At 46.9% G+C, this 15043-nt stretch overlaps 1 non-coding gene across 1 annotated transcript; it reads right to left on the bottom strand.

The window, feature by feature from the left end:
- Positions 1-2608: 2608 nt before the first annotated feature.
- On the bottom strand, positions 2609-2746 carry LOC119926358. Its single transcript, XR_005450243.1, has one exon. It is a non-coding gene; the product is annotated as a small nucleolar RNA SNORA7 (small nucleolar RNA).
- Positions 2747-15043: the final 12297 nt, after the last annotated feature.

The raw sequence follows: 15043 nt of genomic DNA, 5'->3' as shown, positions 1-15043 counted from the left end.
GGGTAGGAGCAGGAGAGAAAAAGGGGGGCTCAGCCTGGGAAGGCTTCCTGGATGAGGTGAGGCAGTTGGGCTTTGAAGAGGGAGGAAGAGAGCTAGTTTCGCAGATATGTGGAGAGAGGGCATTCTACGCCAGAGGTAAGACATGGACCAGGGGTCGACTGCGTGACAGGCGAGAACGAGGCACAGTGAGGAGGTTAGTGGCAGAGGAACAGAGGGTGAGGGCTGAGTTGTAGAAGAAGAGAAGGGAGGTGAAGTAGGAGGGGGCAAGGTGACAGAGAACTTTGAAGCCGAGAGTGAGGAGTTTTTGCTTGATTCGAAGATTGACAGGCAATCACTGGAGATTTTTGAGGAGGGGAGTAACAAGCCCAGAGCGTTTCTATACAAAGATAATTCGGGCAGCAGAGTAAAGTATGGGCTGAAGCAGGGAGAGACAGGAAGATGGGAGATCAGAAAGGGGTCTTATGCAGTAATCCAGTCGGGATAGGATGACAGATTGAACCAGCAAGGTAGCAGTTTGGATGGAGGGGCAAGGGGGGATCTTGGCGATGTTGTGGAGGTGAGACCGGAAGGTTTTGGTGACCGATTGGATATGTGGGGTGAATGAGAGAGCAGAGTCGAGGATGACACCACGGTTATGGGTTTGTGAGACGGGAAGGATGGTAGTGCCATCTACAGTGACGAGAAAGTCAGGAAGAGGACAGGGTTTGGGAGGGACGAGAAGGAGCTCAGTCTTAGACATATCTACAGGGGGAGACAGATAGTAATATAAATAAATTAATTACATATATGTACTTAAGGGCTGTGGGGCTGGGAGAGGGGATGAATAAAGGGAGCAAGTCAGGGAAATCAGAGGGGAGAGGTAGAAGAGGAAAGGAGGGCTTAGTCAGGGAAGGCCTTTTGGAGGAGAAGTGCCTTCAAAAAAGCTTTAAAGGAAGAGAGAGTAACTGTCTGTCTGGTATGTGAAGGGAGGGTGTTCTAAGCCAGAGGCAAGATGTTGGAGAGGGTTAGGTGGCGAAATAGATGAGATCAAGGAAGTGAGAAGGTTAGAAGGTGAGAAGGAAGAACAGTGCTTTGTACATAGTAAGTGCTTAATAAATGTCATTATTATTATTATCATTATCATTATTAGCATTAGAGGAAAGAAGTGTGCAGGCTAGATGTAATAGGCGAGCAGTGAGGTGAGGCAGGAGAAGCAAGATGATTGATGCTTTAAAGTCTACGACAAGGAGTTTCTGTTTGATGTGGAGGTGGATGGGCAAACACTAGAGGTTCTTGAGGAGTGGGCAAACATGGCCAAAACATCTCTGTAGAAAAATGACCTGGGCAGCCCTCTGTGAAGTCTAGCTCTCTGTTCTAGGACCTGGAAAATCACCAAGAGTGGAAACACAGCTACTGCCCTCCTACCCTGTTCAAGCTGTTTTTCATTCGTAGAGTTCATCAGTGAGATTTGTTAAGCACTTTATGAATGCTGAACAGAGTAATGGTAATTGTCGTATTTGTTAAGCACTTACTCTGTGCCAGCACTAAGTGCTGGGGTAGACACAAAATAATCATGTCCCATATGGGGCTTGCAGTCTAAGTAGGAGGGATATTGTTATATTGTTATATTGTACTCTTCTAGGCTCTTAGTACAGTGCCTTGAACATAGTAATTGCTCAATACATACGATTGAACGAATGTTGTTTTGTTGTCTGTCTCTCCCTTCTAGACTCTGAGCCCGTTGTTGGGTAGGGACCGTCTCTATATGTTGCCAACTTGTACTTCACAAGCGCTTAGTACAGTGCTCTGCACACAGTAAGCGCTCAATAAATACGACTGACTGACTGAATGAAAGTTCTCAATAAATAAGATTGACTGACTAAGGAAGAACAGGTATTGTATCCCCATTTCTCAGAAGAGATAGGTGAGGCACAGAGAAGTTAAGTAACTTGCCTAAGGTCATTCAGAACCTAAGTGGCAGAGCCGAGATTGTTTTTTATGACATTTGTTAAGAACTTACTATGTGCCAGGCATTGTTCTAAGGACTGAGCCCGTTGTTGGGTAGGGACTGTATCTGCTGCCAAATTGTACTTTCCAAGCGCTTAGTACAGTGCTCTGCACACAGTAAGCGCTCAATAAATATGATTGAATGAAATTACTGAATATAAACTAATCTGGTTGGACAGAAAGCTCACAGTGTTAATCCCCACTTTACAGATTGAGATAACTGAGGGACTGAGAAGTGAAATGACTTGTCCAAGGTCACACAGCAGCTAAATGGTGGAGGTAGTATTAGAACCCAGGTCCTCTGACGTTTTGGCTCATACACTTTCCTCTAGGTCATGCTCCTTCTCTAACAATACAGATTCTACTTTATGATTCCTCTAAATCCATAGTCTCTCTTGTCTTGTCTTGCCATCGAGTCATTTCCGACCCATAGCTACACCATGGACACATCTCTCCCAGAACGCCCCGCTCTCTATCTGCAATCATTCTGGTAGGGTATCCATAGAGTTTTCCTGGTGCAAATACGGACGTGGTTTACAACTGCCGCCTTCTGCATAGTAAACTCGAGTCTCCGCCCTCGCCTCTCTCTCATGCTGCTGCTGCCCAGCATGCGTGAGCTTTGACTTGTAGCAGATTACCTTCCACTCCTTAGCCACTGTCCAAACTGGGAATGGAATGGGTAGGCCTCTGCTTGACTCTCCCTCCCGTAAGCAAGACTGGTAGAGTAGTGAAAACTCTCCAGGTGCGACCCTGAGAGGGGCCATAATCTCTCGCCCATCCTAAAATACAGGACGTCACAGTGATCCTTGACAACTTGGGAAGACTTTGGTACTAAAACGGTCTGGAGAGGTGATCCAGGCCCCTTTGGTAGGGAACAAAAAAAAAGAAGAGCTGTTCTTTGAGAATTCAGATTGCTTTCATCCTAGAAACCCACTTGGGAGGAGAACGCCACCTGTACAAGGTCTTTGTGGGTGTCCAATCTTTTTTTATTGTATTTGTCAATCACTTTCTGAGTTCCAAACAATCTACTGAGTCCTGGGGTAGGTACAAGCTCATCAGATTGGGCACAATCTGGGATTGTGTGACAGGTCCCACATGGGGCTCACAGCCTACATCGGAGTGAGGAGGATTTAATCTCCACTTTACAGATGAGGGACCTGAGGGGCAGAGAAGTTAAGGGACTTGCTCAAGGTCACACAGCAGACAGGTGGCAGAGCCTGCACTATCAGTTAATTGTCTTTATTGAGCACGTACTATGTTCAGAGCACTGTTCTAAGCTTTTAGGAGATTACAATAGAACAGAATTAGCAGACACATTCCCTGACTGAGCTCACTCGGAGGAATGTGCTCTTTCCTCTAAGCCATGCTGCTTCTCCTATAAGGCTGTGACACCTAGTCTCACTGCAAAAAGAGAGACCAGCTTCTAGTGCACTTTCAACAGGGCAACTGATGATTCTTATTCGATGCCAAATGGCAGGCAAGCCTATCAAGAGATAACTTACAGGTCATTGTCAGCCACGGGTACAGGTCTGGGTGTCAGGAGACCTGGGTGTCAATCCCAACTCCACCACTTGACTGCGTGTTACCTTGGGCAAGTCACTTAAAGACGCTGGGCCTTAGTTTCATTATCTGCAAAATGGGGATTAAGTACTTATTCTTGTGGGCAGGAAACTATACGCTCCCAAGTGCTTAGTGTAGTGCTCTGCACACAGTAAGAGCTCAATATATGTGACTGAGTTATTGAAGCACCCTAAACTCTGTGCCTTCTTCTTCTTCTCCTCTTCCTCCTCCTCCTCCTCCTCCTCCTCCTCCTCCTTCTTCTTCTTCTTCTTTGTCTTCTTCCTCTTCTTCTTCTTCTTCTTCTTCTTCTTCTTCTTCTTCTTCTTCTTCTTCTTCTGCTTCTTCTTCGAGAGTCAAGCAGAGGCCTACCCATTCCATTTTTAGCTTCGGCAGAGGCTAGCTAGTGGAAGGCAAACTAATACAAATCAAAGGTCACCTGTGCTGGGCAGCAATGGAATAGGAGAGAGTCAAGGGTGGAGACTCAGGTTTACTGCATGGAAGGAGGCAATGGTAAACAACATCTGTATTTTTACCAAGAAAACTCTATGGATACGCTACCAGAACAATTGCAGATCGAGCTGGGGTGTTCTGGGAGAGATGTGTCCATGAAGTTGCTATGGGTCAGAAATAACTCAGTAGCATAAAATAAGAAAAGTCTCATTCATTCACTCAATCGTATTTATTGAGCACTTACTGTTGCAAAGCACTGGACTAAGCACTTGGGAGAGTATAATCCACTGGGTTCAATATGATTAGCTTGTATCTACCCCAGAGGATTGTACAGTGTCTAGCACTTAGCAAGTTCTTAAAAAATACCATAACAAATAAAAGTAAAAATAAATAGTACTGATTGATTGATTGATCCCACTGCCTCCTGGAGTCCTTCCCAAATTGATCTCTAATCTTCCCATCTTGTATCAATGCCTGCAACCTCAGACCTTCCACTCCACCTAAGGACTTTTCACAGGTCCTGCAAAACTTATTTGTATCTTGTATACCATAACACTCCCTCTATCTGTAATTGATTTAGGCATTTGTCTTCTCTGCTAGACATCAGGGTCAGGGACCATACCTTAAAACGTTTTACAGTCTTCCAAGAGCTTAGTAGAATGTTCTGAACAAACTATTTCCCCAATCCATGGTATTAATAGTGATAATAAGAGAAGCAGCGAGGAATAGTGCAAAGGGCACGGGCTTGGGAGTCAGAGGTCATGGGTTCTAATCCCGGCTCTGCCCCGATCAACTGTGACTTTGGGGAAGTCGCTTGACTTCTCTGTGCCTCAGTTACCTCATCTGGAAAATGGGGAATAAGATTGTGAGCCCCACGTGGGACAACCTGATTACCTTGTATCTACCCCAGCGCTTAGAACAGTGCTCCGCACATAGTAAGCGCTTAAGAAGTGCCATCATTTTTGTTATGATGATGATAATGACGATGAAGGGAGGGAAGTTTGTATAACAGCTGTCCTGGTAAATATCTCAAAGTGGGAGCGAACCATCGAGTTTATTATTTTTCATGGGAAGCTTGGGGCTGGGAGTCAGGGGATATGGGTTTCAATCCCAGCTCTGCCACTTACGTTCTGAATGACCCTGGGCAAGTCGCTTTTCTGTACCTCAGTTCTCTCATCTGCAAAAATGGAAATTCAATATCTATTCCCTCCACTACTTAGAGTGTGAGCCCCTTGTGGGACCTGATCATCTTTTATGTAACCCAATGCTCACTACATTGCACAGCACAAGGTAAGTGCTTAACAAGTACCACTATTATTAACAGTAGATAGTCCAGTTATGTGAAAGTGAGGTAGATTCTATGGTTCTCAGAGATCCCATCTTGTCAGATGTTCTGATTGAGATGGTTCCCTTCTCTATGTCTGGTTAACATTGGCAGATCATGGTCAACCACACCACAGTGATGGAATACCCCCTCCTGGTGTTCTTAGAGGTCCAGGAGCTGCAGCTGGTCCATGCCGTGCTGTTCCTCCTGCTCTACGTGGTGGCCCTGACGGGGGATCTCCTTATGATTGCCGTCACCTCCCTTGACCAGCGCCTCCACACCCCCATGTACTTCTTCCTCAGATACCTGTCCATCCTCGACCTCTGCCTCATCTATGTCACCGTCCCCAATTCCAACCTGGTTTCTCTAACCACCTGTCACTCCATCGCCTTCCTGAATTGCTGTTTGAAAGCCCTTTTGGTGCTTCTGCTTGACACTTCAGAGCAGTTCATCCTCACGGCAATGTCCTATGACCATTACACTGCCATCTGCTGCCCCCTGTGCTAAGAGGTCATCATTGCCAAATCTTTTGGTCATCAACCAAAACCTGCCGGTCTCAGCTCCACAACATTGCCAAGATCCGCCCTTTCCTCTCCATCCAAACTGCTACCCTGCTCATTCAAGCTCTCATCCTATCCCGTCTGGACTACTGCACCAGCCTTCTCTCTGATCTCCCATCCTCGTGTCTCTCTCCACTTCAATCCATACTTCATGCTGCTGCCCGGATTATCTTTGTCCAGAAACGCTCTGGACATATTACTCCCCTCCTCAAAAACCTCCAATGGCTACCAATCAATCTGCGCATCAGACAGAAACTCCTCATCCTGGGCTTCAAAGCTCTCCATCACCTCGCCCCCTCCTACCTCACCTCCCTTCTCTCCTTCTACTGCCCAGCCCGCACCCTCCGCTCCTCCGCCGCTAATCTCCTCACTGTACCTCGTTCTCGCCTGTCCCGCCATCGAAACCCGGCCCACGTCATCCCCCGGGCCTGGAATGCCCTCCCTCAGCCCATCCGCCAAACTAGCTCTCTTCCTCCCTTCAAGGCCCTGCTGAGAGCTCACCTCCTCCAGGAGGCCTTCCCAGACTGAGCCCCTTCCTTTGTCTCCCCCTCTTCCCCCTCTCTATCCCCCATCTTACCTCCTTCCCTTCCCCACAGCACCTGCATATATGTATATATGGTTGTACATATTTATTACTCTATTTATTTATTTATTTATTTTACTTGTACATATCTATCCTATTTATTTTATTTTGTTGGTATGTTTAGTTTTGTTCTCCGTCTCCCCCTTTTAGACTGTGAGCCCACTGTTGGCTAGGGACTGTCTCTATGTGTTGCCAACTTGTACTTCCCAAGCGCTTAGTACAGTGCTTTGCACATAGTAAGCGCTCAATAAATACGATTGATGATGATGATGATGATGATTGCCTGAGGGACCTGTGGGAAGATGGCGGCCACTTCCTGGCTCAGCGGTTGGCTCCTAGGAGCATCCCTCTCAGTTAGTGCATTATTCCTGCCCATTTGTGGGTCCCTTGAGATCCAAGACCTCTTCTGTGTCGTCCCCTCCTGGCTGAAGATCTCTTGTTCAGAAGAACATGCAACCCTCAATCTGACTGTGGCCACTGGTTTCTGTTTCACATTGTTCTGCTTTGTTTCCATCATTGTCTCTTTCATTCATTCATTCATTCAATCATATTTAATGAGCGCTTACAGTGTGCAGAGTACTGTACTAAGCGCTTGGGAAGTACAAGTTGGCAACATATAGAGACGGTCCCAACCCAACAGTGGGCTCACAGTCTACAAGGGGGAGACAGAGAACGAAACAAAGCATATTAAAAAAATCAAATAAATAGAATAAATATGTACAAATAAAATAAATAAATAGAGTAATAAATACGTGCAAACATATATACATATATACAGGTGCTGTGCAGAGGGGAACGGGGTAAGCCGGGGGGGATGGGGAGGGGGAGAGGAAGGAGGGGGTTCAGTCTGTGAAGACCTCCTGGAGGAGGTGATCTCTCAGTAGGGCCTTGAAGGGAGGAAGATAACTAGCTATCCGGATGTGTGGGAGGGAGGGCATTCCAGGCCAGGGAGATGACGTGGGCCGGAGGCCGACGGCGGTACAGGCGAGAACGAGGCACGGTGAGGAGATTAGCGGCAAAGGGGCGGAGGGTGCTGGCTGGGCTGTAGAAGGAGAAAAGAGAGGTGAGGTAGGACGTGGTGAGCGGAGGGTGCGGGATGGGCTGTAGAAGGAAAGAAGGGAGGTGAGGTAGGAAGGGGCGAGATGATGGAGAGCCTTGAAGCCGAGGGTGAGGAGTTTTTGCCTGATGCGAAGGTTGATTGGTAGCCACTGCAGATTTTTGAGGAGGGGGGTAACATTCTTAGAGCGTTTCTGGACAAGGAGAATCCGGGCAGCAGCGTGAAGTATGGATTGAAGTGGGGAGAGACAGGAGGATAGGCGATTGGAGAGGAAGCTGATACAGTAATCCAGACGGGATAGGATGAGAGCTTTAACGAGCAGGGCAGCGGTTTGAATGGTGAGGAAAGGGCGGATCTTGGCAATGTTTCAGAGATGAGACCGGCATGTTTTGGTGACGGCTTGGATGTGAGGGGTGAACAAGAGAGCGGAGTCGAGGATGACACCAAGGTTTCCGGCTTGTGAGACGGGAAGAATGGTAGTGTCATCAGCAGTGATGGGAAAGTCAGGGAGCGGGCGGGGTTTGGGAGGGAAGACAAGGAGTTCAGTCTTGGACATGGTGAGTTTTAGGTGGCGGCCAGACATCCGGATGGAGATGTCCTGAAGGCAGGAGGAGATGCGAGCCTGGAGGGAGGGAGAGAGAGCAGGAACTGAACCTTGAGGAACCCCTACAGTAAGGGGATGGGAGGGGAGGGGGGGAGGGACGGGGACGGGGAGGGGGATGTGCATATCTTCTTCACTGCGGTAAAGATCCAGTCTGCAGGGGGACGGTCCATAGATTTTTCCACCTGCCAGCCCCATCTCACCATTACCTCTGTGTTTTTCTCACTACTGGTTACTTCTCTTATTTAGCGCCTCCTTCAGAGTCCCCCTCGGCCCTGGATCTGTTGATATCCGTGTTTTACACGGTGATGCCCCCCGCCCTGAACCCTCTCATCTAGAGCCTGAGGAACACGGATATAAAGGCCGCCCAGGGGAGGGTCCTCAAGGGGGAAAGTTAATCTCTGAGAAGAGGAGGCCCCTCCTCTTTGCATGATTTACCACAACCTCACAACCTATGAGTTTCATTCAATAGATCAATTGTATTTATTGAGCGCTTATCGTGTGCAGAAAACTGTACTGTTTGGAAGATTACAACAGAGTTGCACCCAACCCTTAGACCCACAACACCTATGTCTGTAACTGAAATTTATGTATTTATATTAACATCTGTCTCCTCCTGTATATTGTAACGTCACTGTGGGCAGGGAACATGTCTCCAACTCTATGATATTGTCCTTTCCCAAGCACTTCGTACGGTGCTTTGCACACAGTAAACACTCAAAAATGCAATTGTTTGATCAGTAGACGCCATTCCTTCCCACAAAGAGGTTACAGTTCACAGAGAATCCGCAGCAAAGGCTATTCTGTTCTCTTTCAGTCTCTTCACTCCAGTTTTTACTGGCTGAATACATTCTCAACCCACATTCCCCACAACATTCATGCACTACAGCCTCTCCTCTTTCCAATCTGATAATGTCCATAAATGACAAATCAATTGTGTGGGCCTCCACTCTCATGACCTCCCCGCTCTGTCCGATTTTTATTCACTCTAATTCCAGCACTAATGATCTTTGGAAGGACAAGGCTCATCCTTCCCACTCCTCCCCATTCGTTTGGCCCCTAGCCCTCCATCGATCTCATACCACTAACGCACAACCCTGGGTCACCGGCACAGTCTGCCTCCTTTGCTCTTGTGGATGAGGAGCAGAGCCCTACAGTTGGAAATCTAAATATCAGGCCGATTTCGTCCACTTCAAGTTTGTCCTTGAGTGCTTTAACACTTCCCTCTTCTCCACCCTTATTGACACCTATGCCTATCACCCTCTCCAGTTGTTCCAGACATTTAACTCCTTCTTCTGGCCCCCTGGCACCCCACCTCCCCTATCCCTTGACCCCAAAGACCTGGCCACCTATTAAGAAAATTGCCACTATCAGATGTGATCTTCCTGAAATCTCCCCTGTCCCTCCTTAGTCAACCACCCTCCTGCCCCCTCTTCAACTCTCCCATCTTTTTCAGGAATATCCCTAGAGGAAATCTCTTTCCTTCTGTCAAATCCACCACATCCACCTGTGCATCTGATAAGGTGCATCGTCACGCCTTAACAAGACTCATGTCCTCTCCCTTCTTCCCACCCTAACAACCATCGTCAAGTGTTTACTCTCCAATGGCTTTGCCCCTACTGCTTTCAAACATGCCCAACTCTCCCCTATACTAAAAAACCCTTCCTTGACTCCACGGTTCCCTCCAGTTATCACTCCATCTCCCGCCTACCATTGCTCTCCAAACTCCAAGAGCAAGTTGTCTAAACCCACTGCCCCAAATTCCTCTCCACCAATTCTCTCCTAGACCCCCTCCACTGCACATAAACCTTCCATCCCCTTCACTCCACAGAAACTGCCCTCTCAAAGGTCACGAAATGACCTCCGTCTTGTGAAATCCAACGCCCTCTAATCCATCCTAATCCTCCTCAACCTCTCGGCTGACTTCAGCACTGTTGACCACCCCCTACTCCTGAAAACATTGTTCAACCTTGGCTTCACTGACACTGTCCTCTTCTGGTTCTCCTCTTATTTCTCTGGCCACTAACTTTCAGTCTCCTTTGAAGGCTCCTCCTCAGTCTCCCACCCACTACTTGCTGGGGTACCTCAAGGTTTAGTTATGGGTGCCCTTCTATTCTCCATCTACACCCACTCCCTTGGAGAATTCATTCGCTCCCAGTAGCTTCAAATACCACCTCTATGCGGATGATATCCAAATCTACATCTCCGACCCTAATCTGTCTCATCTGCGGTATCACATTTCTTCCTGCCTTCAAGACATCTCTACCTGGATGTCTTCACATCACCTCAAATCTACCATGCCCAAAACGGAACTCCTTATCGCCCCCTCCCAAACCCTGTCCTCCCCCTGACCTAACCATCGCTGTAGATGGCACCACCATCCTTCCTGTCTCACAAGCCCATAACATTGGCATTATCCTTGACTCTGCTCTCTCGTTCAACCCAAAACATATTCAATCCATCACTGAATCATGTCGGTCCCACCTTCACAACATTGCTAAAATCCACCCATTCCCCTCCATCCCAATTGCTACCATGTTAATACAATCACTCATCTTGTCCCTACACGATGTCTGCATCAGCCTCCATACTGACCTCCCGGCCTCCTCCCTCTCCCCAATCTAGTCGGTACATCACTCTACTGCCTGGATCATTTTTCTACAGAAACAATCAAGATATATTTCCCTACTCCTCAAAAAACTCCAGTGGTTGCCCATCCACCTCTGCACCAAACAGAAACTCCTCACCATTGGCTTTAAAGCACTCAGTCACCTTGTCCCCTCCTACCTCACCTCGCTACTCTCATACTACAACCCAGCCCACACACTTCGCTCCACTAAAGCCAACCTTCTTACTGTACCTTCATTTCCTCTATCTCGCTGCTGGCCCGTCGCCCACATCCTGCCTCTGGCCTGAAATGCCCTCCCTCCTCAAATCCGACAGACAATTACTCTCCCCCCATTCAAAGGTTTATTGAATTCACCTCTCCTCCAAGAGGCCTTCACAGACTAAACCCCTCTTTTCTCTTCTCTCACTCTCTTCTGTGTCACCCTGACTTGCTCCTTTTGTTGAAGCTCGCACCCAGCCCAACAGCACTCATGTACATATATGTAATTTATCTATTTATATTAATGTCTGTCTCCCTCCCATTAGACTGTAGGCTTGTTTGTGGGCATGGAATGAGTCTATTCACTGTTGTACTGTACTATCCCAAGTGCTTGGTAATATGCTCTGAACACAGTAAACGCTCAGTAAATACGACTGAATGAATGAATGCTTTGAGAGAGATCCCTCCAGTAGACAGTCCCCAACATTTTTTTTCCGAATCATATTTGTTAAGTACTTATTCTGTGCCAGACCCTGTACTAGGTGTTGGGGTAGATACAAGTTAATCAGGTTAAACACAGTCCCTGTCCCACCTAGGGCTCACATTTACATTTAATTCCCATTTTGTATATGGGCAACTGAGACATAGACAAGTGAAATGACTTACTCAAGGTCACACAGAAGGCAAATGGAAGAGCCAATATTAGAACCCGGGTTAATAATAATAACAATAATAATAATAATGATAATCATGGTATTGGTTAATCCCTTACTGCGTGACAGACACTGTACTAACAGTTGGAGTAGATACAAGCAAATCAGGTTGAAGAGCGTCCCTGTCCCATGTGGAGCTCACAGTCCCAATCCCCATTTTACAGATGAGGTAGCTGAGGCACAGAGAAGTGAAGTGACTTTCCCAGGATTACGCAGCAGACAAGTGGTGGAGCCAGGATTAGAACACATGACCTTCTTCGACGCCCAGCGTCATGTTCTTTCCAGTAGGCCATATTGCCTTTTAACCTAATCAGTCTCATTTATTGAATGCTTACTGTGTGCAGAGCACTGTACCAAAGGCCTGGGAGCATACAGTATAACAATATAATCAAGCTGGTAGACATGTTCCCTTGCTCCCATGAGCTTACAGTCTACAGGGGGTGACGAATGTTGAATAAAAATCAGGTGGAGAGGTGCTTACTCCCCATCTTATAGAGGAGCAACCTGAGGCACAGGGAAGTTAAATGGCATGCCCAAGGTCACAGCAGAGAGTGGTGAAGCTAGGACCAGAACTCCAGTCTTCCAGCGATATCTTTGCTGTCCACCTTAACCATCTCTTTTGAAGGATTTCTAGTGTATCCACCCTCCCCATACAAGGCTGATTCATTGATCATAAACCTTCCCCAGAGGTGGCCTAGTACCAGCCGGCAGAGATCATCATCATCAATCGTATTTATTGAGCGCTTACTATGTGCAGAGCACTGTACTAAGCGCTTGGGAAGTACAAATTGGCAACATATAGAGACAGTCCCTACCCAACAGTGGGCTCACAGTCTAAAAGAGATGGGGCTTGAATTGGTCTAGTGGATGCAGCCCGGGCCTGGGAGTCAGCAGGACCTGTGTTCTAATCCCAGTTCGACCACGTATCTGCTATGTGACTTTGGGCAAGTCACTTATTTTCTCTGTGCTGCAGTTACCTCGCATGTAAAATGGGGATTAAGACTGTGTGTCTCATTGAGCGACAGAGACTGTGTCCACCCCAGTTTGCTTGTATCTCCCCTGTGCCTAGTTCGATGCCTGGCACAGAGGAAGCGCTTAACAAATGCCACAGTTATTATTATTAGTTCAGGGTCTCTCAATTCCCAGGGACATGTTCTGTCCCCCAGGCCCACAACAGCATGGCCTAGTGGATAGAACATAGGTTTGGGAATCAGAAGGACCTGACTTCTAATTCGGATTCCACCACTCTTCTTCTGAGTGAACTTGGGCAAGTCACTTCACTTCTCTGGGCCTCAGGTACCTCATCTGCAAAATGGGGATTAAGACTCTGTGCCCCATATGGGAAAGGGACTGTGTCCAACCTGATTAACGTATATCTACCCCGGCATTTAGAACAGTGCCTGGCACATAGTAAGCCCTTTAGCAAATACCATAAACCAAACAAGCAACAGCAGCAGGGCTTAACTTAAATCTAACTGACATTCTGGTGACTGTTCCTTTTCCCAGGGGAGCCACCAGGACTGGGCTTGGGGGTCCTCCAGAGAATCTCACCTGCAACGCTCTTCGGTGACTCGCCAATAATGAGGTCCCAGTCCCATCCCCCAAGGAGCCCGCTCCCCCATGGAATCCTGAACGATCCTAATAAGGGGAAGTTAGAAGCAGCCGTTGATTCCTTTGCCCTTGGTGATCCAAGGTGAGTGGGGACCAAGAGGTCTGGAAAGACCGAGCCCCCTCCTCCCAAACTGAACCCCCTCCTTCCTCTCCCCCTCCCCCTCCCCCCGCCTTACCTCCTTCCCCTCCCCATAGCACCTATATATATGTATATATGTTTGTACATACTTATTACTCCATTTATTTATTTATTTATTTATTTATTTGATTTGTACATATTTATTCTATTCATTTTATTTTGTTAATGTGTTTTGTTTTGTTCTCTGTCTCCCCCTTCTAGACTGTGAGCCCACTGTTAGGTAGGGACAGTCTCTATATGTTGCCAACTTGTACTTCCCAAGCACTTAGTACAGGGCTTTGCACACAGTAAGCGCTCAATAAATACGATTGAATGAATGAATGAATAAATTCCAGCTGAACTTCATGGAAGCAATCAATGGTATTTATTGAGTGCATTTTTTGTACAGAGCACTTTACTAAGATTTTGGGAGTGTACAGTATAACTGAGAAGCTGTGCACACAGTAAGTGCTCAGTAACTATGATTGTTTGATAGGCAGCATGGCCTAGTGGATAGATCATGGAGCTGGCAAACAGAAGGACCTGGGTTTTAGTCCTGGCTCCCTCCTTTTCTGTCATGTTACCTTGTGGATTAATGGCGATTAAGACTGAGCCCCGAGTTGGAACAGGGACTACAGTGTCCCACCTGATTAACTTGTATCTACCCCAGTGCTTAGTGAAGTCTCTGGCACATAATAAGCACTTAACAAATGCCATTAAAGAAAAAAAAACAGAGTTGATAGATATTTTTCCTACCCACAAGGCCCTAGGGGGTACCTTGGTCAGAAACTTTGCCCTAGATATCAGACCACATCCTCAGTCTAGCTTCTCAATCAATGAATCAATCTATTTCATTTATTGAGTGCTTACTGTGTACAGAGCACTGTATTAAGCAAATGAAGAGTACAATACAACAGAGTTGGTAGACATGTTGTGTAACAAACAATGGTCTTACAGTCTAAAGGATCGTTGATTCAAGTTTCCCTTCACCATTCATTGGGATGTTCATTTCAGTGTTCAATATTTCTCACTCTCTCATTGGTCCACCTAGACAGTGGATCTTGTCGGCATCAAAAAGAGACAACACAACATCTGTTTTAAAACACTCAATCACCTTGACTCCCCATCTCTCCTCGCTCCTGTCGTTATACAACACAGCCTGCACACTTCGCTCCTCTAGTGCCAACTCACTATGCCTCAATCTCACCTACCTCACTGCTGACCCCTTGCCCATGTCCTACCTCTGACCTAGAACTCCCTCCCTCTTCATATCTGACAGACAATTACTCTGTTTCACATTCAAATCCTTTAGAAGACATATTTCTTAACATAATTCTGCCACGATTGCTGTGTGATCTTGGGCAAGTCACTTAATTTCTCTAGGCCTCAGTTTCCTCAACTGTAAAATGGGGATTAAGTACTTCGACTCTGAGGCAAATGTGGGAAAGGGACTGTGTCTAACTTGATTATCCTGTATCTACCCCTGCCACTTAGAACAGTGCTTGACACATAGTAAGTGATTAACAAATATCATTGAAAAATGGAAAAAGGAGGAGGAAGAAGAGGAAGAAGATAACTACTGGGAATCAGCGTGGCCTAGTGGAAGGAGCAAAATCCTGAGAGACAGAGGACCTGGGTTCTAATCCTCACTGC

Source organism: Tachyglossus aculeatus, chromosome 3 (genome assembly GCF_015852505.1).
Source record: "Tachyglossus aculeatus isolate mTacAcu1 chromosome 3, mTacAcu1.pri, whole genome shotgun sequence".
Classification (NCBI taxonomy): domain Eukaryota; kingdom Metazoa; phylum Chordata; class Mammalia; order Monotremata; family Tachyglossidae; genus Tachyglossus; species Tachyglossus aculeatus.
The sequence above is the reverse complement of the archived record's forward strand: the minus strand, read 5'-3'. Positions and strand labels throughout refer to the sequence as shown.